Raw genomic sequence first — 8,195 nt, 5'->3', positions numbered from 1 at the left:
GGCCATTTTCTTAGTTTTTGAACTCTTGTTTCTGTGTGTCTGTATTTAATTTTCCTAATATATCACTCCCTTGAGAACTTCTTGGAGATCTGGTTTGGTGCTGGTAAATCGTTTCAGGTTTTGTTTATCTGAGAATGTTCTTGTCTTTTCTTCCCATATGAAGGATAGTCTTGCCGGGCACAGTATTCTTGGTTGAAATTGTTTTTCCCTTAATACTTTGAATACATTCTCCCATTCTTTCCTCGCTCACATTGTTTCTGATGAGAGGTCTGCTGTTAGCCTGATGGGATATCCTTTGTAGGTAACTTGATGTTTTTTTCTTGCCAATCTTAGTGTCTTGTCTTTGTGGTTTTGGTCAATCTGGCTATAATGTGACTTGGAGGAGATTTTCTTGAGTTGATTCTATTTGGAGTCCTTTGTATTTCTTGGGACTGAATCTTTGAATGCCTCTCTAGGTTTGGAATGTTTTCCTGCAGGATTTCATGGATTATAGATTATAAATGCCCTTGAGTCTCTTCACCTTCTAGGATACTAGTTATCCAGATGTTTGGACATTTGATGGTATCTAGTATTTCTTGTATATTATTCTCACTTTGGGGGGCATTTTTCTCAGTCTTCATGGTGGATTTTTCTAGGCCAGCAATTTTCTATGTCTGAGATTTTATTTTCTGTATGATCTAGTCTGCTTTTAATACTTTCAAGGGAGATTTTGACTTCCTGAAGGCTATAGCCTTCATCTCTAAGCGGTTCATTTGATTCTTTTTTAAAGTGTGTAATTCCTCTTTTAGATCTTGCAAGAATTTCCTCACCTCTTCGAACTCATCATATCCTTCCTCCTTTCTCTTCTGCAGTTCATTGTCTCTTGTCTCTTCCATTTCTGTTAGCTTTGCCATTATGAGTATTCTGAAATCCTTATCAGACATTTCCATGAGTTTCATTGTACTGTCTGAGGATGAAGAGGTCTTATTTTTTACCTTGGAGGAGAGGTATTGTCTTGCATTCCCATATTTTTTGTGATCACCACAGGATGATCTAGTCATCTGGCATTGATAATCTATTCCATTAAATCCTGTAAGAAAACATTCCAAGCCTAGAGAGGCACTCAAAGATCCAGTCCCAAGAAATACAAAGGACTCCAAATAGAATCAACTCAAGAAAATCTCCTCCAAGTCACATTATAGCCAGATTGACCAAAACCACAAAGACAAGACACTAAGATTGGCAAGAAAAAAACATCAAGTTACCTACAAAGGATATCCCATCAGGCTAACAGCAAATCTCTCATTGGAAACAATGCGAGTGAGGAAAGAATGGGAAAATATATTCAAAGTGTTAAGGGAAAAGCAATTTCAGCCAAAAATACTGTACCCGGCAAGATTATCCTTCATATGGGAAGAAAAAACAGGAACATTCTCAGATAAACAAAACCTGAAAGAATTTACCAACACCAAACCAGATCTCCTAAAAGTCCTCAAGGGAGTGCTATATCAAGAAAATTAAATACAGACACACAGAAACAAGAGTTCAAAAACTAAGAAAATGGCCAACTTAATCATAGAGACAAATTTGGAGTTGAATATGATATCCCAGAATTCCATTGGGAAGATCGAACCACAACAGAAGATAGATTAAATACATGAGGCTGAACTGGTGAAATAGCATTTTTTGACTTTTGACCAAACATTGCTGATTTTCTTCTATGCTTTGTTTTCCAATTTTAAGGATTTTTGTCTTGTCTTGAGCCATCAATAAGTTCATGTACCTACTATTTGAACAGAATCCTAACCTGTTTCCTGGCTTTAAGTTTTAAGTAAAGTTCCTCAGTATTTCTTTGATTTATTAAAGCTAAAACTGCTTTTCTTGAAATTAAAAATACACTAAAAATACATTTTTAATGACCACAGTAAGTTTTATAGCATCAGCTAGGCGTTATCTTATAGTATATTCATTCTTTTTTTTTTTAAGAGGTTTTTGCTATAGGGCACGTGTGCTCACCAGAAAGACAGAGAGAAACAGAGAAATAGAAAGCGAGAAATCATCCCCCAGGGCGGATGGCCATGCCACAATCCCTTCTTGTCCATTCTCCTCTCGGGATCTCGAGCATGCACGCACATGCACCCGGCGTGAGTTTAAGCCACCAGGTCTGGGACTCGAACCATGGTCAACTACATGGGAGTTCAGTGACATAGCCATTACACTAACTGCTGGTCCCAGTATATTCATTCTACTCAGAGTTTCACACCTAAAGTCAGACATGTATTCAGCGATATGTACATACCAGCTAAACTTGCTATTGAAAGTAGATTATTTAAGAAATTTTGTGAATCAATAAAATATGTGAGGAAAAAGCAATAGAAAACAACTGCAGACACCTAAGATAGTGAGGGAGGAGGGTGAGAAATGGCTGAGGTAGAGAAACAGGGGTAAAATAAATAAACAAATAAATATATGTATATATACACACACACACATACATACATGTATATATATATGAAACTAGAAATGGAAAATTAATGATGATAATATGTATGATTAAGCCACTATGCAGTATATTTTGGATAGGAAATGACATTTTGTATGCTGTGACAATGCTAAGGGAATGAATTTAAATTAATTAATTAATTAATTAAAAATGTTTCAAAAGAAAATTATAGTACACTTATAACTAGATTCTAGCTTTGTCCATAGTTTTAGTTTAAGGTATTTTGTGAATCAATAAAATGTGGGAAAAAATGTAAAAATAATAACAAAATTAAATTATAAAATTGGAGAAGATGGGACCAGCAGTTGACATAATGGCTATGTCCCTGGATTCCCATGTAGTCGACTACAGTTCGAGTCTCAGACACAGTGGCTTAAATTCATGCCAGGCGCGTGTGCATGCGTGCCCAAGATCTCAAGAGGAGAATGGAGGAGAACAGATTGCGGTGTGGCCATCACCCCCGTTGTGGCCATCACCCCCGGGGGGTGATTTCTGGCTTTCTGTCTCTCTGTGTCTTTCTTTCTGGCAAGGGCACACACCCTATAGCAAAAACTTCTCAAAAAAAAAAAATAAATAAATAAATAAAAATAAAAATTAGAGAAGAGAGAAATTTTAGGCTAAATGATTAAAATTAAACTTATTCTTTAGGCAACATGGTATATTTTTAAAATATGTTTGAGGGAACAGCAGTTAGCGTAACGGCTATGTCGCTGGACTCCCACGTAGCTGACCACAGTTCACGTCCCGGACCCGGTGGTTTAAAACTCATGCCGGGCGCGTGTGCGTGCATGCCCAAGATCCCGAGAGAAGAATGGAGGAGAAGGGATTGCTGCGTGGCCATCCCCCCTGGGGAGTGATTTCTCGCTTTCTGTCTCACTGTCTCTCGCTGTCTCTCTGGAGAGTGCACACACCCTGTAGCGAAAATCCTCCCCCCCCAAAAAAAAATGTATATGTTTGAGAGGATGGAGAGTAAGATGGTGGGAGAATAACTATAACCATAGTTTTCCTTTTTAAAAGATGACCTAAAGCCAGCTGGTGTCATGGTGATTAAGGTGGCTAGATCTCACATGGCTGACTACATAGTTTAAGTCTTGGACCCAGTGGCTTGAGAAACATGCAGGGCTCGAGTGTGTGTGTGCCCAAAATCCAAAAAGGAGAAGTGAAGTAGAAAGGATTCCTGGGAGCAGAGAGTACCTTCTCGCTTTCTGTCTCTCTCTTTCTCTTTCTCTATCTCTCTTTGGTGACTGCATGTGCCCCTCTGATAAATCAAAGTAAGAAGAAAAAGGAGAAGGAAGAAGAAAGAAGGAAAGAAGAAGACCTGGGATTGATTTAGGAGGCTGTTGCAATGTGAAAAGATCCTAGGCAAGAGGGTAACAGGAAGAAAAAGGAAAGGTCAAATAAGAGATGCATTCCTTTGCTCAAAAATCTTATTAGGCAGCATGCACCTTAAGTAAAGATTTTTTTTCTTTAAAGAATTATTTATTTATGGCCAGAGCAGCCCAAGATGGCTGACTTCGAGGATCAGGTGTCGGATGAGGAAAAGGTAGATGCATAGCTGCTAAATTCATCACTCATGCACCCTCAGGGGAATTTAATGAAGTATTCAGTGATGTCCAGCTACTACTTAATAATGACAATCTTCCCAGGGAAGGGGCAGCACATGCATTTGCCCAGTATAACATGGATCAGTTCACACCCGTGAAGACAGAAGGCTACAAAGATCAGGTCTTAATTACAGAGCATGGTGACCTGGGAAATAGCAGATTTTTAGATCCAAGAAACAAAATTTCCTTTAAATTTGATCACTTATGGAAAGAAGCACGTGACCCCCAGCCAGAGGAAATAGATGGCGGTCTGAAATCATGGAGAGAGTCCTGTGACAGCGCTTTACGAGCCTATGTGAAAGATCATTATTCCAATGTTTCTGTACTGTTTTTGCTAAAACTATAGATGGACAACAGACCATTATTGCATGTATCAAAAGCCACCAGTTTCAGCCTAAAAACTTCTGGAATGGTCACTGGAGATCAGAGTGGAAGTTCACCATCACACCACCTACAACGCAGGCAGCTGGAGTGCTTAAGATTCAGGTTCACTATTATGAAGATGGCCATGTTCAGCTGGTTAGTCATAAAGGCGTACAGGATTCAGTAACTGTTTCGAATGAAGTGCAAACTGCCAAGGAGTTTACTAAAATCATAGAGAATGCAGAAAATGAGTATCAGACGGCAATTAGTGAAAACTATCAAACAATGTCAGATGCCACATTCAAGACATTGTGCCAGCAGCACCAAAATCGACTGGAACAAGATACTCAGCTACAAGATTGGCAAAGAAATGCAGAATGCTTAAAAGAAGAAAGAAAGAAATGCAGAATGTAAGATTCTTCAATATATGGAAAGAAAAGAATTCAATGCCAACACATGGTCATAAGATAAATAAGTGATTTATAAACAAGAGTGATATTTTGCTAGGGCTTTCAAAGTTAACAGGTTTTCTAGCCTCATGAAATACTGTTGATCCTATAGCATTGTCTTAATTCTTTTGTGTTCTCTGCCTTGTAATTTTCTGTTACCACCATATCTACTTGTAAATCTTTTGTTGTTAATTTTGCTACATTTAACGTTGGAGAGATCGATCGATCCTGGAGTCATTTTACTGTTAAGAAAATTTTCCTAGCCATGAAGTCCTGTTACTGATTGAGACAGGTAATACGCTCCATACTCTTCTCCCCCTATCCTTTAAAGCACTGCTGGTACTCGAATGGTTTTTACTGATCCACCAGTGGCTGAAGAAGCAATGCTGCAGACTACAGCTAAGTGGAAGACAGGGCCATCCTTTTCCCTCCAACTGCCTTGATCATCATTTATAGCATCTCACAGCTGATGTTTTCAACAGTCTGGATTGGAGTTTTCAAGTCCTTGGTGGGACAGAGGGTGTACAAAGGAAGTTGCAAAGGAAGTTTTCTGGTAATTCCATGATAGCCAGCTTCTCTGAGGAACTTGTTTTTAAATCCAAAGACATGAACCACATTCCCTGCACGTTTGCTTTGTTTCCCTTCCCTCACTGTCTCCTCCCACTCTCGTACATTGTAGTTAATAGGCATCTGCATTTTAGAAGAGTTTTACCCATTTATGTTTGTTTTATTTTTAAAATTTTCAAGAACTGCTGACATACTGTGGATGTTGTAGTGCATAAAACTTGAAAAATGCAGATATGGAAGGAATACTAGGTACCTTGTGCTTTAATACTTTGTGGCAGGATGTACTATGAACAGATGAATCAAATAGCTATGTAAATCACAAAAACTAAAAATGAACCAAAGTGAAAGGGTAATTCCCAGGTGTCTTTCTATTGTAACCTGTTATTTAAGGGAATACTAGTGATTTCTTCTAAATAGGATATACAACTTGTTTTCAATTACTCATCCTCAGTCCTGCCTGCCAAGAACTCAAATGTAACTGTGATAAAGCAACCCTTCCCAGGTATATTGGCAGGCATGTATGGGATCTCTGAATACACAGGTGACATAGAGATGGTATGACAGCTGGTAGTGGTGGATTCATTTACATTGTTTACACTTCTATGGCCAGGCCTTAAGGGTAGGTCAATTTTTTAAAAACCAAGTAGTGTCTTCCTACCTATCTCCAAATACATGTCAAGAAAGAAGAGTGTCGCGCTTCAGCTCTGTTTTTGCTCAGTAATACAGTCAAGCAAAAGTTTGTTTCCAAGTGACCCATTGAGCTGTGTAAGCATTTTTGTTTATTTCAAATAAAATATATTTGTATTGAGACCAGCAGTTAGCGTAATGGCTATGTCGCTGGACTCCCATGTAGTCGACCACGGTTCACGTCCCGGACCCGGTGGCTTAAACTCACGCGGGGCGCATGTGCATGCGTGCATGCCCAAGATCCTGAGAGGAGAATGGAGGAGAAGGGACTGCGGCGTGGCCATCCCCCTTGGGGGGTGATTTCTCACTTTCTGTCTCTCTCTTTCTTTCTGGAGAGCGCACGCTCCCTGTAGCTAAAACCTCTCCATTCATACTATCATACTGTCATTCATACTATCCATCCATACATACCACACTATCTTCTGTATCATATAGCCAATAGAAATATACCTGTTTTGTTCTAAAAAAAAAAAGAATTATTTATTTATTTAACTTTATTTGTTAATATTATTTTTTAATTTGATCAGAGAGGGGGAAAAAGAGAGAACGTGAGAGAGAGAGAGAAAGCGAGAAAGAAAGCCACCAGGTCCGGGACTTGAACTGTGGTCGGCCATGTGGGAGTCCAGTGTCTTAAACACCACACCACCTGCCAGCCCCCTTGAGTAAAGGTTTTACGTTACGGTGTTCCTCCCATTGTACCTTGCACAATGCCTTACACACAACAAATTTAAGAAGCATCTACTGATTGATTTAGCACAGTAAAAAGTCAAAATAAGGATGTGAGATATTAGAAAATATACTCTATAAAATGTTTTTTGAAGAGGAAAAAAATAGGTTGCATTGAGGGAAACGAGTTTTGAATAGTCAAATCAGGGAAGACAAAACAATCAGGTACAACTAATAGAGAGAAAAGTTGGCTGAAAAGATAAAATCCCAAACTAAAGGTAAAGCGCTGACTTTAAAATCTTTCCATGTTAAGAAGCAATACAAAAGAGAAGGGTCTTTAGGTTTTCCTGAGCAGGAAATACTCCAGGGAAAGCCTGTCTTCATGATGTGAATAAAGCAACTCAAATTGTTTGGAAGGCTTTTGAAAGACCTGGTATTTTCTTTGTTTGCAGTTTTGTTTGAAAATACAGTGTGCTATTTCACTCGCTTTTTAACCCTTAGCTGAAAATAACTGAGGTTATCTTGATAAGCACCCTTGGTCGGTTGGTTATTTTGTAGAAGTCCCCAGCTCTTTATTTGATCTTTGCTCTTTGTTTTGAGTTATTCAGTTTGACTAAATTATATGTGTGGGAAAAAACTATTCTCCTTGAAAATACTACTAAAACAATCTTGACAACCTACTTATGTAAATCCATGCATCCCAAAAGATTTTAAGGGGCAGTATGCGATGTTTAAGACTACTACTAAAACATGATACTCTGTGATGCTGACCTACATGAGAAAGTGGAGACCTCCCTGAGTATGCCAGGCACCTCATGTACCCATGATTTTAGTCAGCTGAGATTGGGAGTGGGTCATGGTATCAGAGCCCTGTTGGGGTGCTTCTCTCTCTTAAGAGAAAGAAAGAAGAAGAAAGAAAGAAAGAAAGAAAGAAAGAAAGAAAGAAAGAAAGAAAGAAAGAAAGAAAGAGAGAAAGAGGGGACAAACTTAAATAAAAACACTGGTCTAACAGATGACATGGACGTTAAGGTGCTGGATCCCACATGGCCAACAGCACTGTTTGAGTCCTGGAACCAGCAGCTTGAATATCACATTGGGCATGTGTGCATGCATGCCCAAAATCCCAAGAGGAGAATGAAAGAGAAGGAATTACAGTATGACCATCTCCCCTATAGGGTTTCTCACTTTCCCTCTCTCTGACTCTCTCTGATAATTGCACAAACCCATAGCAAAACTAAAAAAATTAAAAATTAAAAATTAAAAAAATAAAAACACTAAGGATCTCAGCCTCTGTCTTCCAAGTCCTAAGCAGTAGGCAACACAAGTCTCCCTGGCAAGTGTCCAGATCTGTTCTGCCCTGTGCATTTACTTTCTTCC

At 38.9% G+C, this 8,195-nt stretch overlaps 1 protein-coding gene and 1 pseudogene across 4 annotated transcripts in view; one reads left to right on the top strand and one right to left on the bottom strand.

The window, feature by feature from the left end:
• Positions 1-8,195, bottom strand: part of MID2 (midline 2) — a 123,042-nt gene that overhangs the window by 45,567 nt on the left and 69,280 nt on the right. The gene's annotated exons all lie outside the window — the stretch shown is intronic.
• On the top strand, positions 3,987-5,812 carry LOC102482168 (F-actin-capping protein subunit alpha-1-like; annotated as a pseudogene).

Source organism: Tupaia chinensis, unplaced genomic scaffold, assembly GCF_000334495.1.
Source record: "Tupaia chinensis unplaced genomic scaffold, TupChi_1.0 Scaffold000082_1, whole genome shotgun sequence".
Taxonomy (NCBI): Eukaryota; Metazoa; Chordata; class Mammalia; order Scandentia; family Tupaiidae; genus Tupaia; species Tupaia belangeri.
The sequence above is the reverse complement of the archived record's forward strand: the minus strand, read 5'-3'. Positions and strand labels throughout refer to the sequence as shown.